Consider the following 20,959-nt stretch of genomic DNA (forward strand, 5'->3'; position numbering starts at 1 on the left):
AGATCATATTGTACTGGTCTATCAACTAGATCATTAGAATTTTGAATTAGGAACGCCCGTTTGCTCTAAACAACAGGGACCACAGATCGTGGTTCGACACACTCCTGGGTTACTCACAGGGCCGTGGTTCGACACACTCCTGGGATAATCACAGAGCCGTGGTTCGACACACTCCTGGGATAATCACGGGGCCGTGGTTTGACAATTCCTGGGGTAATAACAGTGCTGTGGTTCGACACACCCCTGAGCTAATCACAGAGCCGTGGTTCGGCACATTCCTGGGGTAATAACAGGGCCGTGGTTTGGCACATCCCTGGGGTAATCACAGGGCCGTGGTTCGAAACAACTTTGGAGTAATCTAAACAACGATTTGTTAGTTTCATACCAATGCTGTGCTCTCGTCTTGGAAACACCACAGCTCCACCCCACCAACACAGCCCGGGGTCACAGCTGTGCTTGGAGGCTCTATTCACAAGTGGTTGTGAGTTAAGACTTCACCCACTCCGAGGCCGAAGTCCAACGCTAGAGTGTTGGAGGTAGAAGACCAATGTAATCATTGGAAGATAAGGTCCCAGACCCAGCTGTGGGTGTAGAAGGCCATTGAAACCATCTTTAAGATATACACGTAAGGTAAGGTAAGGTCCTAGACCCAGGTGTGGGGGAAGAAGACCTCCAAGATCATCGTAAGGTATAAGACCACGCGGGCCAGGGCCACCTGTAGCAGGGGTTGTGTTGCCAGGCCGGGGGTGTTCCGCTCCACACACTCACTAAAGCCTCACACTGTTGACTCACGGCGGAGCCTCACCACGGCGCACGCACTCACCCCACCATTACGCAACAGTAATTACCCACTGTGCTGGCAACACCAATTATAATAGCACTACGATCTATTCTTCTCGTAATATATATGGAAACCAATGAGATGGCATCATGGAGGACGCGGTAATTGTGTACCATCCAGTGCCCCATATCACTTACCCTCACCAGGCCATTGAAATCACCTCACACACACACCCATGCACACAGTTCGTTAACAAACAAAAACTCACATATAATCCACATCACTTACAATTTATCCAGCGGGGAGGAAACTGGATATTATGTGCACCACATCGCGGCGGATTATAGAGTCTATCAGAAGAGATCGCCCCATATACACCTTATAATTAGCAGTCGCACGACAAGATAACTGTCCTCTCTCTCTCTCTCTCTCTCTCTCTCTCTCTCTCTCTCTCTCTCTCTCTCTCTCTCTCTCTCTCTCTCTCTCTCTCCACAAGCAGGGGTCATACCATGGCCTCTTTCGTGGGGTACCCTCCCCCCCTCGTCATGATAACAGGTCTCACCCAGCAAGATAACCTCAGACTCACCGAGATAAGAGTAATCCCGCACCCGCGGCCCGCATCTTAGGTAGGACGGTGGTCCAGTCACCTCAGCCCAGTCAGTCCCAGAACGTGACTACGTCAACTGCCGGCCCGTGACCCACACACCAGCCAACACCATCATGCACCGCATACGGGTAACAGGAACGACCTCCAGACCTGAGGAGGACGCTAATATCAGCCTCGGTGTACGGCCATGCGCAGTACGACCAAGTTATAATGTAGCAGCTGGGTGGAGTCCAAGGATCTCTATTACTCTCTCACTTTTTTTTCTGTATCGCCGACACTCACAACAACACAACCCGGCAACAAACCAAACCTTTCCCAAACACTTCAACTACTACAACTCGTCCCTCGAATCAAGAACCAGCCCCAAATAACCCTCCCCAGCAGTCATCAAGCAGCCCCATACAACTCGTCCCTCCAGTCAACCACCAGCCACCAAAACCCGTCCCTCCAGTCCACGAAGACACCCACCACCTTACCACCAGGAAGGCAGAGCCTGCGTCTGGTCTCGGAGCCACGACCAGTGTGGAGGAACCCCCGTCACTCCTCGGGGTCAAGTACCACTTGATACCAGAAGACACAGGTCCAGCAGGGGTTGTGGGGGTCTTTCATACCATCTACACAGTCCCTAGAGCCGGACCCTCTGTGTACTGTACGGGGAGGGTGTTCTACACTGGCGGGGGCGCCATCTCTTGAACATTCCTTTCCATCCTACATTTTCCCCAACTTCCCCAATGCTGATCGCAGTCTCGTGACACAGTTGATGTCATTCATCCACGACTCTCTTCTAGAAAAGTATTTCTTTACATCTTTTCCGACAAGTTTCTTGCTTGGTTCCACGTAACGATCTCTGATTGTTACATCTCTGCAGCTTTTCATGAACTGTTCACTGTTGACATCAAACTGACTTCAAAACTTGAAAACTGTGATCAAATCACTTCCTTCTTATTTCTTTCACGACAGACAAAATATAATACCTCTACTCTCTCCCTGTAACTCAGCTATCTTACCCACTGAACCATCTTTGTTGTCCTCCTCTACATCTTCTCTATGAACTCTCTGTGATTCTTGAAGGGAAAACTTGAGAAGCATATTCTAGTTTGGACGGTCTAGCACACGAGGTGAACATTGTCCAGAATATTTCCTTCACCATATACCTGAACGTGATTCTGATATTTTGCTAGCAAACTGTTCGTCTCCTTTGCAGGTCCTCTGGGGCGTGTGTGTGTGCGTGTGTGTGTGTGTGTGTGTGTGTGTGTGTGTGTGTGTGTGTGTGTGTGTGTGTGTGTGTGTGTGTGTGTGTGTGTGTGTGTGTGTGTGTGTGTGTGTGCGTTCATTGGACATTATATGCCATACAATACAGGAAGTCACTAATAATGATGGGGATCTGGAATTTCCCTATATCTCTCACACAAAGATCCCAGCTCAGTTATGGTGCTCTTTGTTCTGAGGTCTCTCTCTCTCTCTCTCTCTCTCTCTCTCTCTCTCTCTCTCTCTCTCTCTCTCTCTCACACACACACACACACACACACACACACATATATATACATATACATATATATATATATATATATATATATATATATATATATATATATATATATATATATATATATATATATATATATTTTTTTTTTTTTTTTATACTTTGTCGCTGTCTCCCGCGTTTGCGAGGTAGCGCAAGGAAACAGACGAAAGAAATGGCCCAACCCCCCCCCCCATACACATGTACATACACACGTCCACACACGCAAATATACATACCTACACAGCTTTCCATGGTTTACCCCAGACGCTTCACATGCCTTGATTCAATCCACTGACAGCACGTCAACCCCTGTATACCACATGACTCCAATTCACTCTATTTCTTGCCCTCCTTTCACCCTCCTGCATGTTCAGGCCCCGATCACACAAAATCTTTTTCACTCCATCTTTCCACCTCCAATTTGGTCTCCCTCTTCTCCTCGTTCCCTCCACCTCCGACACATATATCCTCTTGGTCAATCTCTCCTCACTCATTCTCTCCATGTGCCCAAACCATTTCAAAACACCCTCTTCTGCTCTCTCAACCACGCTCTTTTTATTTCCACACATCTCTCTTACCCTTACGTTACTTACTCGATCAAACCACCTCACACCACACATTGTCCTCAAACATCTCATTTCCAGCACATCCATCCTCCTGCGCACATCTCTATCCATAGCCCACGCCTCGCAACCATACAACATTGTTGGAACCACTATTCCCTCAAACATACCCATTTTTGCTTTCCGAGATAATGTTCTCGACTTCCACACATTTTTCAAGGCTCCCAAAATTTTCGCCCCCTCCCCCATCCTATGATCCACTTCCGCTTCCATGGTTCCATCCGCTGACAGATCCACTCCCAGATATCTAAAACACTTCACTTCCTCCAGTTTTTCTCCATTCAAACTCACCTCCCAATTGACTTGACCCTCACCCCTACTGTACCTAATAACCTTGCTCTTATTCACATTTACTCTCAACTTTCTTCTTCCACACACTTTACCAAACTCAGTCACCAGCTTCTGCAGTTTCTCACATGAATCAGCCACCAGCGCTGTATCATCAGCGAACAACAACTGACTCACTTCCCAAGCTCTCTCTATATATATATATATTATCCCTGGGGATAGGGGAGAAATAATACTTCCCACGTATTCCCTGCGTGTCGTAGAAGGCGACTAAAAGGGGAGGGAGCGGGGGCTGGAAATCCTCCCCTCTCGTTTTTTTTTTTTTTTTAATTTTCCAAAAGAAGGAACAGAGAATTGGGACAGGTGAGGGTAGTCCCTCAAAGGCCCAGTCCTCTGTTCTTAACGCTACCTCGCTAATGCGGGAAATGGCGAATAGTTTGAAAGAAATATATATATATATATATATATATATCTATATATATATATATATATATATATATATATATATATATATATATATATATATATATATATATATATTCCTATACGATCCTTTCCAACATATATAGGTTAGATGGATCCAGTGTATGAGGGTTAACCTAACCTAACCTTGCGGTTCCCCGTAGGTGTCCTTGGCTGCGGTTGGCCGCTGGTCACGACACAGCTTTCACCTCCGCTCCCAGCGTACCGTAGACCGCACGCGTGACCCCCCTGAGGGGATGGGGGGAGAGAAGACCTCCTTATATTAACGTCACATGTCTCACGGCGGCAAGGAAGGAAACAGCATAATCGCTGCAGCAGCGGCAGCCCCCTGCGATCCTTCCCTGCAGTCAAGAACGACGCGTCAACTCCCAGAACTAACTCGGGTTTGGTCGCCCTCAAACATCCCTTTCCTCAGCCACCACGATCACTACAGCACTTCAACCCTCGTACATACAAAAAAAAAAAAAAAAAAACTTTCATGACCTACCATCAGGATTTCCAACTGAGGCCACTGAGTACGCAGCACAATAAACAATTGCCCTACATAGGAAAAAAAAATAAGAATACACCAGTCACGTGATGAATGGCGCCATTACACCAGTGACGTCACGGGTGTAAACAAACCCAGCAGGCCTGGGACCCCATCAATTTGTAGGATCGACTCTCTCTTGCCGGGTCTAATTACCTGGCCCTCCACCGCTGAACTGGGTCCCTGAACCCATCTCCTGCACACAACCACGGCCTCCCCACACATTCTCAACCACAACCTCGTAATAAACTGCAAACTATTAACCATGCCGAGCCAAACACACACCGCCAGCCCTGATGTGGTCCGAGAGGAACTTATATGGAATTATTAATTACTTTAAAAAGACTCGCTCCACCTATGAGGTGATTCCAGATTTAACTTATGAAAATAACGAACGGAGTCAAACTGATATACATCACTATATTGGTTAGCAAATGTAATAACGCTTTTATACCTCTGACAAAATGAGTTACAGGAGTAATTTCGCTATAATCTATTTTCTAATCAACCGTCTAGCAATCAGTTGTTCATTATCTCACCATGACCTACCCTCCCTTGCCTCGGGGACCGGCCGGAGCCTCGCGTGTGCTCCCCCGTCATGCCAACTGATAATGTTTCAGGATTTTCTGAGCGACCATTTAAACTTCCAAGGACGAAGTGCACCGCGGGTCACACTCTAGTCACTCAAACTGTTCCTATACAGTCCTCTCTCTCTCTCTCTCTCTCTCTCTCTCTCTCTCTCTCTCTCTCTCTCTCTCTCTCTCTCTCTCTCTCTCTCTCTATCTATCTATCTATCTATCTATCTATCTATCTATCTCTCTTGTTTCCCTTATGTCGATCACTTTCACATCCCATACACTTACCGTAACGTCAAGTTTCACATCCTTAATGTAACTATTCCTACAAGTTTCGTGCCCACACAGGAAATGTACCCCCAAGTTTCGTGCCCTCAGACATGAGCTTTACCGTTAAGTTTCGTGCCCTCAAACATGAGCTTTACCGTCAAGTTTCGTGCCCTTAGACAGGAGCTTTACCGTCAAGTTTCGTGCCTCTACAGACTCTTTTTTCCAGAGCACATCAGACCTTCTGAGTGGCTCAGTTATCTGAGGGTGACATCGGGAACTGTCAGTCGTCCTCCGGGACTTTCCCCTGGCCAGTACTGGGTCAGGAGTAGGGCGCCCCTGGCCACCTACACTCCTGCTGCAGGAGGAATAACGGTGAGGAAATATAAATGGAGAAAAAAGAGAAGAGGGGAGAAGAAACTGGAGATGGAGAGGGAAGGATAAGAGAAGAACCATCAGGAAGAGGTCATGTCGCCAGGATGACGTCACCAGACCCCCCAGGTCACGGGGACAGGTCATGTATCCAGGATGACGTCACCAGACCCCCCAGGTCACGGGTACAGGTCATGTATCAGCGTGACGGATACATGACCTCCCGTGGTAATCTCCCACATGATTAATTGTAATCTTAAACTATCTCATAAAATCCGACTCGGTCATTATCTTCAATTACACCAGTCTCGCCCAGGACAATTAGCCGACTGTTTCACAACTGCCTCATTAGGTAATTAGGAAGTAGCGATATATATGTGCGCGGGCAACCCTCAAGGTGCGCGGCGCCCAGCTAGGCTGGTGCCGTATGGTCGACTGCTGTACCTGTACTGTAGTCATATGGTCGACCGCTGTACCTGTACTGTAGTCATATGGTCGACCGCTGTACCTGTACTGTAGTCATATGGTCGACCGCTGTACCTGTACTGTAGTCATATGGTCGACCGCTGTACCTGTACTGTAGTCATATGGTCGACCGCTGTACCTGTACTGTAGTCATATGGTCGACCGCTGTACCTGTACTGTAGTCATATGGTCGACTGCTGTACCTGTACTGTAGTCATATGGTCCACTGCTGTACCTGTAATGTAGTCATATGGTCGACTGCTGTACCTGTACTGTAGTCATATGGTCGACCGCTGTACCTGTACTGTAGTCATATGGTCGACCGCTGTACCTGTACTGTAGTCATATGGTCGACCGCTGTACCTGTACTGTAGTCATATGGTCGACTGCTGTACCTGTACTGTAGTCATATGGTCCACTGCTGTACCTGTACTGTAGTCATATGGTCGACCGCTGTACCTGTACTGTAGTCATATGGTCGACTGCTGTACCTGTACTGTAGTCATATGGTCGACTGCTGTACCTGTACTGTAGTCATATGGTCCACTGCTGTACCTGTACTGTAGTCATATGGTCGACTACTGTACCTGTACTGTAGTCATATGGTCCACTGCTGTACCTGTACTGTAGTCATATGGTCCACTGCTGTACCTGTACTGTAGTCATATGGTCGACTGCTGTACCTGTACTGTAGTCATATGGTCGACTGCTGTACCTGTGCTGTAGTCATATGGTCGACCGCTGTACCTGTACTGTAGTCATATGGTCGACTGCTGTACCTGTACTGTAGTCATATGGTCGACTACCGGCCTGAGGTAACCTAGGGGACTGGAGATGAAGTGGGAGAACTGCTGGGCGGCTGGGAGCAAGCCGGGCCACAGGGGTGCTACTGGGCTGGGGAGGAGGAAGAGGAGGTGGAGGTGGTGTTGGGGAGGGAGGGAAGTTGCCATAATGGCGAGTGCTAGGGGGGAGTAGGGTGAGGGGGGGCCGGGACACAGAACACCCCCCCCCCCCACCCCCTCTCCGCTGACGTAAATATACGAGAGGCGACGCTACGACACCCATCGGTCTGATTCGCTCTGTGAATCTCTCTCTCTCTCTCTCTCTCTCTCTCTCTGTAAGTCGCTGATTCACGAACTGTGTCAAGATTCGCTGCGTCGTCTGAATATTTAAGGTTTTTAAACCCGTGTCACAACACGGCGATCCACATGGCTGAGACGAAACGATCCTTGTGGCGGAGGGACTGAAGGCTGATTTTTCCCCTTGTGTGCTGGCCTGACTCAGCACGTGGGTGGCCAGCTCTACCACTGCTCGGGGCATTACAGTGCCAAGCCTCAGCACCGTGACAGCCCACGGACAATACACGACCCTATATCATACTATTCTTTTGTCCCGAGGAACCCAGGTAATTATATGGCCAGGGGTGAGGGGAGGAGGAACACCATGAGTGTTAATGTTTTACAAGGAGGAGCAACAGCTGTAAAACATTTACATCAGAATGTGGCAATGTATCATCCAGGCTTAGCCGCCCGGGTCACCATCAGAATGTGACCTTCACTATGTCAGGTCAGGTCAAACGAAGTCCTTCCCGGCCTTATACAGGTCGACAGTGTTCATCTGTTAACAGACAACAGCACCTCTGCCGTTGGAAGCAACACCTCCCGTTGGGAAGGTGGGATACCTCAGGTCAGGTTGGGGTCGGGGATATGACCTGCGGTTTATCTTTAGGTCAGGTTACGTGACCCATGATTCCTTAGAGTAAGGTGGGTCAAATGACACACTGAGTGCAGTGGGCAAGGGTGGGCTGTCACCTGAAGATGGGCGGCACTTGGCAAACATGGATACATCCCCTGAAGGTGGATGGGGTGTGGTAGGCCTACCAGCACACCCCAGGCCTAGCATGGCTACTATACTAAGGATGTGTCCTGCATGTCACCCCAGTTCTCACCCCACCACGTGGACCCACTGGGGTGTGTCTACCACATGTCACCCCATCTCTCACCACTATCGCCCACTTGATGGGTAGCAGTGCCCAATGAATTAGCCGCTCTTGTCGCAAATATCAAAACCAATCTCACCCCACCACGTACACCCACTGAGGTGAGTGCCACAAGACACCCCAGTTCTCACCCCACCACGTACACCCACTGGGGTGAGTACCACCAGACTCCCCGGCTCTCACCCCACCACAAGTACCTTCTAGAACGAGTCCTCCCCAGGTTTCACTCCCACCACGAGGACCCACTACACAATCAATGCACACACTACCTGCCCTACCAACCGCTCATTACGAGCCGTCAGCTGGCATCGTTACGGCCTCTTCTGCCATACAAATGATCCTTAACAACTGGCCACTACCTAGCGCTCCCTACCCCTCCACTGACAATGAACCACGGTATGGTTAACAGCCCTGGAAGTGAAGATTGTTAACACGTGTGAGGCTGGTTAAGGGTCATGCGACGGGTGGGGATGCGCGGGTGAGGTTCTCTTCGGCTGCCTCGCCGTCAGGAGGACGAGGGCCACACGAGTCGAACAAACCGTGAAGTAAAATCCTTCTACACTCTACCATGACGTCCTGATGGTCACACCCTAGCAGCTGCTGCCAGAGTACAACACGGGTGCCACCACACCAGACACCTACCACGGTGTGTTGCGGCCAGCCACACTGTGACGGCGTCACCCGTCACGTCTCCTGTGAAGCAACACAAAGCTGCGGGTGACGGAAATCACAGGGCCCCCGGCAGAAGCTGTAGTGAAAGACTTCGTCACGTTACGCACACACTAACCTACATGACACTATCTCATATTTTCTTTTTTTTCCTCCGGGACTCACGACTGAGCCGGGGGAAGGGGTTGCCCCACTTACCATGCACCTGCATCCCCCCTCCCCCCTTTCCTTCCCACTGACTGCAGGGGGGTTAACCCCCAACCTCAACGCACTCTCCCAGTACCTCAACTAACCCGCCTGTGTCGGGGTCAGGTGGTGTTAGGACAGAGTGGGGACGGCATGGGTGACTGGGCCAGGGTGGAGGGGGCAACGACCTGGAGGGAAGGGGGAGAGGAGAGATAGTACGAGGAGGGATGGTAAAAGGAAAGAGGGTCCCCGGAGGAGAGGATGGAGGGAGACACAGCCTTGGGTGATGGTCGGTGCAGTTTCTGGCGGGCGGCGTGTCACGACCGGTCGGCCGCCCGCTGCCACCCACAGCTCCTGAAGCGCTCACCAACACTAGCTCCACCACAACCAGGTCAACATCACCCCCATCAGCATCAATAACACCCCCCTCCCCCCACCCCAACCGTCAGTAAGACAGTAAACTCCCACAGGATCTCACAACACGTCCCGACCTTACATTACTGGACTGAGTTTCCCTAAGGCTTCCCTACAGCAGGTGGTGTCAAAGATGTACCTCACTTTGTGCTACACGAGAACACCAGATGTCTGGGTGTACGGCATCCCCCTCCTTCACTGCCACTCGTACATCTACCAGATTCCACACACACACACACACACACAAGAAATTCATGCTACTGTCACGGCCCGCTAACACATAACCTCGTCCCAGACCATCAGGTCTTCCGTGATGTGGCTTCTGGATGTACTCCCACGTACACGTACACCTCAGGATGTACTCTAGGACGTACCACACAACTGGTGCCCCCTCTAACCAAGAGGCACTCGCCTTGTCTACTCTCCAGCCACGAGCTGAACATTACGAACAAGAAACAACCAGCTTTACAATCAGTGAAAATTGTATGTCACGATATTTGCCTTTCCGAGAGTAACACAAATCTTATCAACTTCAACTTCCAACATTCAACATTCCTCCTGAGATAGAGCAAAACCTTATCAGTTGGTCACTTGTACATGGGCGACCTGTGGTGCCAGTATGAAGTTTGTATCATGTATCGTCCTGGAGTTATCGTGCGAACAAGAATGTATGTCTAGAGAGACAGACAGACAGACGCAGGGGTGACGACGTCATGGCCCACATACGTATACCTGCGTACTGGGCCAGACATGAAGACTATCTACAGAGGCAGGACATCATAAGCTACGGCTATACCCAAGATCACTTACCACACGTACGTAACACACGGCGTCGCCCACCACAGGCAGTCACCGCTGGCGACCTCCACCTCACCTGTAAAGAAAATACAGCTGTTAACCTTTGTATACATACGAGGATAGTGTCCTGCTTAGACTACTGGGGGATGACATGGCCGATCACACAACGACAACCGATAACAATCATTAAGAAGTGAATCTTGAGCCTAGTGAGGCCCCATACACCCGTCCCTGAGGGCTGGCCTTCCTCAGCCCCGCTGCCTGGAACACATCTCACCCTACACATGAACCCTTCAACCCAGCAGCAGCAGCAGCAGCAGCCGCCCCGCCCGGAGTCCTCACCACACCCAGGAGAATGCCAGGCTCCCCCGAGACAGAGACCATCCACGCAAAAATTGTGTTATATTATGATGGCAAAGATAAAACACGACCGTGGCATTCACACGAGGCACGCTACCATCGCTCTGATGTAAACTGGTGTTGATACTGGAACAAAAGGGATTGTGAGGGTGTCACGCGCCACCAGGCGCGGAGAAAGAGCCCAGCTTCGGTGTCCGAGGGAGGCGGCCTCACAATGGCCCAGCCGGCCAGCCAGCCACCTACTTCATCCACTCCCCAACACAGGGGGCAGGCAGGAGGGGCGGCCCCTCTCATGTGGGGGCTATCCATGAAAATTACTTAATGACACAGCTTTTGTAATCTATTGTTGTACATTATATACTTGTTTTATACTGATATCTAAGCACCAAGATACAGTATTCTTATATATATATATATATATATATATATATATATATATATATATATATATATATATATATATATATATATATATATATATATATATATCCCTTGGGATAGGGGAGAAAGAATACTTCCCACGTATTCCCTGCGTGTCGTAGAAGGCGGCTAAAAGGTGAGGGAGCGGGGGGCTGGAAATCCTCCCCTCTTGTTTATTTTTTAAATTTTCCAAAAGAAGGAACAGAGAAGGGGGCCAGGTGAGGATATTCCCTCAGAGGCCTAGTCCTCTGTTCTTAACGCTACCTTGCTAATGCGGGAAATGGCGAATAGTTTGAAAAAAAAAAAAAAAAAAAAAAAAAAAAAAATATATATATATATATATATATATATATATATATATATATATATATATATATATATATATTTATATATATATATCAACAAATTTGTAAGCAATACCTTCTGTAATACATACTAGCCCACCCAGAGCTGCAGCTGAGACAATATGTAGAGCCAGACCAACTTGGTCAGACTGATTGGCCCAGGTTGAGCCAGACCAGCCAGACTGCACGAGGGAGATAATCCTCGCTTCAACACAGCATTTCTACACTCCTCTGTTCTCCATGAAGCAACGATGATGCATCAACTGAATCTAAAGATAAAAAAAAAAAAGCTGTTCCTACAGCAAGCTAAGCTCATATCCACCCCCTGAGCTCATAAATTTGCTGATCATACACATCTAAGTTCACATGTATGTTAAACTCACATACATCTACTGAGCTCACATCTATCACCTATGCTCCCATATCTCTGTTAGGCTTACGAATGCCATCTACACTCACCCACGCCAACTGGATTCACATACGTACATCAGCTACACTCACGTACACCAGTTAAGGTCACATACACGAGCTTATCTCACATACACCAGCTTATCTTACATACACCAGCTTATCTCATATACGCCAGTTAGGCTCACATCCATCAGTGAGGCTCACATAACCCAGGTACCCACATACATCTGGTAGGTCGGTTTCTCCATCACCTGAGGGAACTATACAGGTGTCGCAGAGGTCGGTACTGAATGACACAACAAGGAACTGGTTAATAAAACACACAGGAACAAATCCCTCCCCTCCCGTCATCACCTGACTAACCACCATGTGTTGGGCAAGCCAGACCCAGATACTGGAACTCTATATTCCACAAACGTTTCCTGCCTCCCATCTTACTCGTGTATCTGTTCAGGTAAGTACAATCTTTAAAACGTTCGCGTCCACAGGCGATCGTCTCTGCTGCTCACGGAACGGTCCATTACCAAACCACATTAGCATAAAATCAATGATCCGTCAATTGAAAACCAGATTGAGCCGGACCCTTAGAGCCTGTAGCAACAAGTGCAGCAGTTCATTAGTGTAACCAACTACAACATGAACACTATCATTACCAGCCATCACTTTCTCAGCCGTCCTGCATCTAGCTCCTTCCTATACGCCGCTGAGAAGGTTCTGAGAAACACACCAGACATGGCGCTGAGGTCTACCCTTACTCCCGCTCGAACCTCTGTTCTCTATAGTCACCTTACTTATACGGGTTCGAATCCTATTACTGCACGATGGAAGGACGTTCTTGCCGAAAAACCTCAGTACGAAAAATACTTACTACTGTCTGGGCTGAGATGACCCTGAGGCACGGAGATAATACACAATGATGAGAACTACTTCAGTAAGGAAATGGAACCATGAGATACGAGTCACAGTGGCCGAGGTATAGTTCACACGCTTGTAACGAAGGTCAAGGGTCTGAGAGAGAGAGAGATGATGCATCTATGCGAACCGTATGACTTATATTTCTGAATCAACGGAGAGATGGAATGACATCCTACACTACTACTACACAGAGATATTCTGGGCATACGATATTCGGGGATTACTTCACACGGTGACACAAACGGTGAGGCGACACCTTCATAATGACAGGCTCCGGGTCTTGCTCAAACCTCGGCGGCGCACCAGTATTTACCGACGGGGGTCCACGTTGAAACACCTCGCTCTAATAGCAACACAAGTGCTCCCAAAGTGCAGGAAATGGTCTCCGGGTGACGTAACGGACCGTGATCTTCGCCATTTAACGCTCCTTCAACTGAAGACACGACACGAGACGTGAGGAAAGACGACCACTGTGAGGAAACACGGATATGTGACGCCAGATTTATATATATATATATATATATATATATATATATATATATATATATATATATATATATATATATATACAGAGAGAGAGAGAGAGAGAGAGAGAGAGAGAGAGAGAGAGAGAGAGAGAGAGAGAGAGAGAGATACTACTGTGACTGTAAAAGTAGCTTAGCCCCAGGAGAGCAGCCCAAGGCGACACAGAGGCCAGACAAATGGCCGCGGTTTGCCTACTGCTTCAGGGCTAGTTATACTTACACTTGCCCAAGCTAAATACTGCCACAGTTATGTGGCGTTCTTTTGCAAGAAGATATTCCATCGCAAACACACACACACACACACACACACACACACACACACACACACACACACACACAAGATCACAAATAGCGTCTATGAGCCTCTGTTGTGATCCCAAAATATTACGGATCCAAGTTCGAGTCCCGGTCAGGGCAGCCGGGTTTTGACTAGGTGTCCCAAGCTCCCTACTGGGAATTGGTCGACGACTGGAGACCTGGCAACACCTGGTGTGTATATATGTAGGTATACACAAGGTTAAGACATGGTATATATATATATATATCAGGTTCGGACATAGGGGATGCGCAACACCAGTGTAAAACCAGCAACACAAAACCAGTGATCAAACGCATCAGGAAAGCCGTTACAAAGCGTCGCCCCGCGCAGCCACCACCACGGGACAACATAAAAACTAGGCTACTCCGTCTTACGTGATCTCACTAGGTTACCCTACCGAGAACACAACAGCAGCCTTCTACTTTCCCCCCAACACTTTCTACCCCTACAGCCACCTACACATCCCCCCACCCCCCCTGCCCCGCCCCATAGCACTCCATCTGTTGACTCAATCTTACAACATTATCACTGAAAAAAAAGGAACATCGCCAAATCTCCAGTTAACCCACCCAACAGAAATCCTAGAAGGCATCTTGATAATGACATCACCACGTCAATAAATACATAAATAAATTCTATATAAAGTTCTTTCCCATCAAACAGCAAGACAATTGAGTCTGCTTCAGAGGAGGAAAAGATATTAAATTCTTATCGCGTGGAAATGAGTCTTAAGGTGGAGTGTGTGAGGTTATGAGTGAGGCGCGAGTGGTGACTATCGTTCATGATGGTTTGTGTGAGGTCATGAGTGAGGCGCGAGTGATGACCATCGTTCATGATGGTCTGTGTGAGGTCATGAGTGAGGCGCGGGTGATGACCATCGTGCATGATGGTCTGTGTCAGGTCATGAGTGAGGCGCGGGTGATGACCATCGTGCAGGAGGTGATGAGTTTGAATCAAGGAATCATTTAAGTGAAAAGAAGATGGCGCACCTCAACAACCACGCCCTCACCACACACACACACACACACACACACACACACACACACACACACACACACACAGCTCATACACGAGAGCCATGGGTGGTATCTGATAAGCACATGGTTCAAAGTTAATATATTCCTGGTTAAATGGTAAGACACACTGGCCGCACATTCTCCGCTGATTGGCTGACCAAAACAGGAAACATTTTGTTGTTACTAAGACAATATCGTTGTTGACTCCAGTTCATGAAATAAACAAATTACTCAAATAATCTATGATCTCTGAAAACATTCAAGTCCACACTCTACGAACTTTTTAATTTTCTATTTTATACTTAAAACCTGTCTCCACCTTTGGTCCAATGCTAAGGAAGAGCTGCAAACAATGAGACTGAAAGCTGTAGTGTTTTTATTCAGTGTAGTCTCATTATATACAAAAATAATACATATGTGAAGTGTTACTGGACTCCGCCTGCACGAGTTTGGGCGAGGCTGTACCACTGGAAGCACAATCTCACCCCAGAGGAGTCTGTATTGTCCTGGGTACTGCAAGTAGCGTAGACTTAGACTGTTGGATTCTTTAAAAAGATCCTGGGTAACATGAGGCCTCTTTAACAGATAATGGCGTTAAGAGTAATTAAAAGTAATAAATAAATAGGTGTGTGTGTGTGTGTGTGTGTGTGTGTGTGTGTGTGTGTGTGTGCTTTAGACTGCATGATATTTCGTTAATTACCAATAACAACACAGATTTTTAAGGAACCCTACCACTGTGGTCGACCAGATTCGTACCACGGTAACCCACTAACGGACCCGGCAACCTGTCGTGCCAACATAACTTACGTAACCTTTCGTGAAGGAATTTCTTCGACACATTTTGAAAGTAGAATGACACTCACGTTCAGGAGTAAGTTGTCTTTTATATTGACAAGTTTCACGAACGAATTCCAAGTCGAGTTTTGTTCGACACGATCGATTTCTTCGAAAGCAATATCCATGTTCTGAAATCTATTTTCTATCACTTCTTAGCACATTTCATATGATATAATATGTGGATACATCATATATATCTTAGGTGCTGGTGAGACGCGGCCATTTTCAATCGACTTAAACGGATCAATCATGGCGGGTGGAGGTAGGCTGGCGGCCTGCTTCAGTATTTCCTAAATGGGTTCTCTCACTGGTATGGGTCGGTGGCAGCCTGGTCCAGATGACTGAGCTGGACGATGATAGGCATTATGACCGTAATCATCATCATCATCATCAAACTGCAGCATATTATTTCATTTTCTTAAGACTTTCACTTCATCTGATCCAATCAAGTGCGATTCTCTCAAAGTCGATGCACATTTACTTTTACTATCATCATAATTATTGTATTGTCAATTATCAGTATCATTCCCAAGTGTTATTGTTTCAGACATTTTTCCCTTCTTGCATCAGGGTTCTTAATATCTTAATAATTCTTAATGTCTTAATGATTCTGACGATTGTTGCAAAAAAACGTTTTCTATTTTTGTACACGACTCACCTGCTTCGCACAGGCCTCAGCGAGTTCCTTGTTTCTTTTTCTTTCGTCCCGTGTCTCTACCTTCGTAAGCTGGGCAATAATCTGCCTCGATTAAACCTGTTACCTTCTTCCTCTCCCATTATTATTTCTTGCCTGACACTGATGCTTATCAATACCTGCTCGTCCAGTTAGTTTTGTCTTAATGTTTTCTCTGATATCAATATACTGAATTCTTATTCTTAGTTGAATCATATCTTTTTAAAAAAAATTTAACATTTCGAGTAGCTTGTCTATCTAAAAGTAGCGAATGATTACTCTTTTTTCTATACATTACTTCCCAGTTTCTCTATTCTACTGTACTAAGTGAAATCTCGCTTCAGTTAACAAATCATGATATATTCTCACCCCCGCCTGGCTCGCTAGTCTGTCATACGGTGTGCACGACAAGCGAGCCTAGATTCACGAGACAAGCCATGTTTGTTTCATTCCCTCAGAGGCACATCAAGAGTAATGTTGAGATTAATAAATCTCCACCAGTAGGATTACTGGATATCCACTCACGGGATTGATATACCGTTACTTAAAATATCAATAAGAGCTTACACGATATATTAACAAATATCCATCCAGGGAATTAATGAATCTCTACCTAAAATATCCCGAAATATATCAGTAAATCTCTTCAGAAAAAACATCATCAAATCTCCAGGTGGCATGATCCCTCTGTCACCTGAAGGCTTCAGTTTCATTACACGGCAGAATAGTGAGCACTTATTGTTCAGGGCTTTATATATACATGATATCAGCAGTACGTGTTTCATTTCCTTTTGTTCTACACCTACGGTTGGGAGAGAGAGAGAGAGAGAGAGAGAGAGAGAGAGAGAGAGAGAGAGAGAGAGAGAGAGAGAGAGAGAGGTGGGGGTGAGAGTGGTGGAGAAAGGCGTGTGGCCATGACTGGGCTCTCTGACTAAAGTCTGCAGTAATGATGGTGGCGTAAGGTGCCTGGCTGCTGCTGCTGCTGCTGGGCCGTGATGTACCGCCTCTAGCCACACTGCCCGCCACTCAGCCCACCCCCCACCCCCCCATCCACAGCCTCCGTCATGCAAAACCTTTCGAAAAAGACATTTGTAACACGTCTGGCTGGGTGAGTTGGGCTGGTGTGTGTGGCGGGAACAAAGCCTGGGAGAAAGGTGAGTCGACCCGGCCAGGTGAGGTGTATGTGGCCACGGGTCAAGGGTTGGTCTGGCCGACCCCTCCAGTACGACCACTTAACCTGTTCACTATGAGGTTAAATCTTTGAACACGAACGGTGTTACCGGACTGCCTGCATGTAATCACAATGCGAGTGAAATGTCACCTTCGGCGACACACTTATCATCAATGAATAAAATGAATGTACTGGCTCACCGAGAAAAACTTCTTCCTCCAAGAGTCCATCATTTCCCTGCTCCTGCACGCAGTGCAGCCTTGAAGTTGCAGGAGCCCCATAAAAAGGGGTCCTGGGGTTATATAACAGTAATAAGACAAACTATGACCTTACATACGATGACTTAACATCCTTGTGTACGACGACTTAACCATGAGTCGTGTATTCTTGGGGTAAAACACGTCGTGTTCAAGGGCTGGCCCTTGAGCACGACGGTACGACCCTTGAGTACGCCAGGGTCGGTACGTAACCGTCTTGCTAAAGAGCTTAAAGATTAGTACGTGTGAGGGTGAGCATGGCCGCTAAGCTGTATGCCACGATCATGTTGCTGTCTCGCATCATACTGTCCTGGGCGATGGTGTCATTCACGAAGGACACCCAACCCATGCCTCTCCCCACCGTCAGTGGAGTACCGTGTGGCAGGGCGAGTCACACCTGCCGGTATGCTGGGGGATCAGAGTCTGGTATCTGTCTTCCATGGGTAGAAAAAGGTGGCCACAGGCGGGAATATGGCTGCTCCCGTGGTCACGACGGGTAAATACCGAACACCTTTGAGTATAACGACTAAACCCTTGTGTATAGTGACTTATACCCTTGAATATAAGGACTTAAACCCTTGGGTATAACGCTGTAAAGTATTGAACGTGACTTAAACCCTCGAATTAATGACATGAACCCTCCAATATAACAAGTTGAACACAGCCTAGTAGGATCGACTCGCACAAGACTCCCATCAGAGCGGCAGTAAAGCGCACGATGGAGAGTGGCACTATCAGCTCATCAGTTGCTGATCGAACTGCGCCCTGATGCCGGCAGCGTGTGCACTGCCCCGCAACGTGTTCACTCGAGAAGTATAAATGGACTTGACTAGACCAGGAAAACCAGGGCCATCCACACATCACCACCAGGGCACATACTGTACTATCCAGTGTCGTGGTATGACATGACCTGGAAGTATACATGTCTCCATGACTGACTTCTTGCCCTGGTGTTTAAAGCTGACCCTTCAGAAACAGCATGTGGTATAATCTGATCTGTCAGTATGCTTGGACTGGCTCTACTAATAGCACATGCTGTACGAGAATGGTCAATACTCCGAGAGACCGGCAGCAACGCGCGGTTTAACTTCGTGGAAATAAGGAGTGAACACCTCTTCTCCCTCACTACCTTCTCCCATCCTCACCTCCCCCCCCCCCACTACCTTAAGGTTACCATGCTAATGAGCCGACCATTTCACCCCGGGTAATAATATATCGTCCTCCACATTTTTGCCTCATCTTTGATGACACAAATCCGGAGGCGATGTTGTAATCTAAGAACCATCCATTGTCTTCATCCCCCGCGACCTACACAGGTTGCAAGACAAAGTTTTATGTACACTGCTCTTTTGCAACGACAAAACTATACCTGTCAGAGGTATACTTGTCTCGTCAGTGGAACCAGAGCGAGGTCTAAATGGTATCATCGTACGCCCGGCAGGCCAACCGATGACGCAAGCGCAGTACGGCGTCGTCCCCCACCCGGCAGCTGGGTAAACCGCGCCAGACTTGGCGGTTTCTTCTGCAAACCTCTGGCAAAGCCGCGCTTTTTCTTAAGTGTGTGTTCATTACCCATGCTATGTGTACGCTGCGCTAACAGCGAGAGGGATTAGCCAACATGAATGTATCTGGTCATCTCTTGTATAAAAATCTAGTCATACTGGTACGAAGTCGACTGTATTCTAAAATGTTTTACCAACTCATTCATGGTGAAAGGTCGCGCGTCACGGCATCGCTATCATCAAACGATACCATAACAGTCACTGTTACTATGTGCTCATATGCATAACGAGATGATATCATATACACCAAAGCACACAGGATTTCTTCTTATACCTTGGTTAGCCTAAGTTCCATTTTCTTTTGCCAACACTACATTGAGGACGAAGAAAGGGAAAGTGTTTAAAAAGCAATTCACAGCCACAAGATCTCACTCCTGGAGATAGAGGCCACACTGGACACATTCAGTGGCGTGTGACCCACAAGGTGACCGCAAGGGGCGACCTGGTGACACATAGGGTGGGCTGATGTGACCTGCACGAGGTGAGGTGGGTTTCAACAGTGATGTTGGAAGAAGGGGGGGGGGGGGGGAGAGGAAGGTGGCATGTCGAACCCATGGTACCCATAAACTGCTCCGCCTACCACAGTCTCACCCACCGACGCCCTTTAAAGGCGTCCACCTCGCCATCGAGAACTATCAGGGCTTCCATCTCCCCCGCGACACCGTCCAGACACCAGCCTCTACCAGTCCTGACACCATGCCAGGGGTACTTCACCATGCCAGGGGTACACCAGGTGCTGTGTCCCGGCAAGCCACACACTCAGCCCCCACAGCAGCAGGTCCAAGACACCGGGCCTCACTGACTATTCCGTCCATACGCCTCCTACCGTACCCACCACTTACACTCCACTCATGACGCTCCCACTCCCTTCCCATCCTTCCTCCCTCCCATCCGCCCCTTCCCTCGTGAAAGTGCGGACGGTGTGTGTGTGTGTGTGTGTGTGTGTGTGTGTGTGTGTGTGTGTGTGTGTGTGTGGCTGGCTGTCGCACAAGGTCATCCTGGCGAGTCACTGTGAGGTTGACGTCTTGCAACATGCGGCTTCCGCAGGGCTCTCGTGTCCAGCGGCCCAAGCTGCTTCGTAGGTGTGGGTTCCCTTGTGGGAGCTGTGTCCTCTGGCGAGGGGGCTCCCTGTGGCATGTGTCCGGTGTGTGGGACCTCCTGTGACATGTGTCCGGTGGTGAGGGACCTCCTGCGGCAAGTGTCCGGTGTGAGGGACCTCCTGCGGCATGTGTCCGGTGTGAAGGACCTCCTGCGGCATGTGTCCGGAGGTGAGGGACCTCCTGCGGCATGTGTCCGGTAGTGAGGGACCTCCTGCGGCATGTGTCCAGAGGTGAGGGACCTCCTACGGCATGTGTCCGGTGATGAGGGACCTCCTGCGGCATGTGTCCGGTGGTGAGGGACCTCCTGCGGCATGTGTCCGGTGGTGAGGGACCTCTCCTGCGGCATGTGTCCGGTGGTGAGGGACCTCTTGCGGCATGTGTCCGGTGGTGAGGGAGACCTCCTGCGGCATGCGTCTGGAGGTTGGAGAAATCAAGGAGTAAATAAAGAGGTCAGGCCTGCCGATCCATG

At 48.3% G+C, this 20,959-nt stretch overlaps 1 protein-coding gene across 3 annotated transcripts in view; it reads right to left on the bottom strand.

Moving 5' to 3' along the window:
- Positions 1–20,959, bottom strand: part of Cad96Cb (protocadherin Fat 4-like Cad96Ca) — a 229,257-nt gene that overhangs the window by 107,661 nt on the left and 100,637 nt on the right. The window contains exon 1 of one of the 3 annotated variants that reach the window (XM_071668115.1): positions 10,594–10,661. The exons of the other annotated variants lie outside the window; for them this stretch is intronic. The gene's annotated coding sequence lies outside the window, so the exon portion shown is untranslated. Of the gene's footprint in view, positions 1–10,593; positions 10,662–20,959 lie in introns of those variants that run through there. 3 annotated transcript variants of the gene reach the window in all.

The sequence above is a fragment of the Panulirus ornatus genome, chromosome 12 (genome assembly GCF_036320965.1).
Source record: "Panulirus ornatus isolate Po-2019 chromosome 12, ASM3632096v1, whole genome shotgun sequence".
Lineage (NCBI taxonomy): Eukaryota > Metazoa > Arthropoda > Malacostraca > Decapoda > Palinuridae > Panulirus > Panulirus ornatus.